Raw genomic sequence first — 1,595 nt, 5'->3', positions numbered from 1 at the left:
TTAAGTATTATATCTTACCTATTAACTAAAACCAAAATAGCGGTAAATTATTGTTAATAATTTAAATGAATTTATCTTTCTAGTTGAAGTAACTTAAATGAACTTCTAATTCATCCTCTTATGATATTATTCATATTACTTCTAATTTTTTTAATTATATTTAAAAATTTTTATAATTTTCCTAATATCTTCAATATTATACTTTAATATATAAGCTATTTAAATATTAACCCATACTACTATAAAAAATTAATCCTTCTTTAACTCTTAAAAAATAATAATTATTAATAAATATAAATAAATAAAAATAACTAAAAATATATATATATTATAATAAAATATAACTTTAAAATGCTTAATCAAAAATAATATCATATTTTTCCTTACTAACTCTAATCAAACTTTATCACCCATAAAAATTATACACCTAACCCTATTAACTGGCTTATAGACCCACAAATATATAGTATTTATAAATCATATTGAACCTAAAAATTCTCCCCCGTAATGATCTACTAACTTTCCCCATCTATCTAATATTTTAAATCCCAAAATAATCCTAACCCCACACATCAACAATACTAATAATTTTATAACAAGTCTTAAATAAATCCTATAAAAATCATAAAAAAATATTCAATTTAACAAAGAACCAACACAAATTCTCAAACATACTAAAATTATCATAGAACTATTTATAACTAAATCTTCCTTTAAACTAATATATCTATAAAATTTAATTTCACTAAAAAATATATAATAATATAAACGAAATGAATATATAACTGTTAATATCAAAGAAATTAAAATAAAAATTAATAAAAATATATTAATTTTTAAGTTATAAACTATCTCTATAATTAAATCTTTAGAGTAAAATCCTGAAATAAAAGGAAATCCACATAAAGCCAAATTAGAAATATAAAATCTTATTATAGTAAGGGGAATAATTTCATTTAAATTACCAAATAACCGAATATCTTGATTATTTATTATTGAATGAATGATAATTCCTGCACATATAAATAATATAGACTTAAATACTGCATGAACTAATAAATGATAATAAGAAACTATGCTCAAACCCAACCTTAAAATTATTATTATAAGACCTAATTGACTTAATGTAGATAATGCAATAATCTTCTTTAAATCATTCTCTACATTAGCTATTACTCCAGCTATAAACATAGTAAATACAGATAAAAATAATAAAAATTTAAAGCCCCCACTTTCTACCAATATCCTATTAAAACGAATTATCAAATAAACGCCAGCTGTAACCAATGTAGACGAATGAACCAAGGCTGAAACCGGGGTAGGAGCTGCTATTGCCATAGGTAACCAGAAGGAAAAGGGCATCTGCGCCCTCTTAGTAATAGCTGCTAACAATAACATAAATACTATTATTTTTCTACTTAACACAAATCAAATCCTTCATCTCCCTATTATCGATATTAACCTAATTAATATTAAAATTCCCACATCCCCAACACGATTACACAAAACTGTTACTATACCTGAATTATAGGATATCCAATTTTGATAATATACCACCAAACAATATGAAACTAAACCTAACCCATCTCAACCAA

General features: G+C 23.1%; 1 pseudogene; it reads right to left on the bottom strand.

Moving 5' to 3' along the window:
- Positions 1-279: 279 nt before the first annotated feature.
- Positions 280-1,581, bottom strand: LOC112468990 (annotated as a pseudogene).
- Between the last annotated feature and the right edge of the window lie 14 nt (positions 1,582-1,595).

This window comes from Temnothorax curvispinosus, unplaced genomic scaffold, assembly GCF_003070985.1.
Source record: "Temnothorax curvispinosus isolate PA1 unplaced genomic scaffold, ASM307098v1 QBEX01002358.1, whole genome shotgun sequence".
In the NCBI taxonomy this organism is placed as follows: domain Eukaryota; kingdom Metazoa; phylum Arthropoda; class Insecta; order Hymenoptera; family Formicidae; genus Temnothorax; species Temnothorax curvispinosus.
The sequence above is the reverse complement of the archived record's forward strand: the minus strand, read 5'-3'. Positions and strand labels throughout refer to the sequence as shown.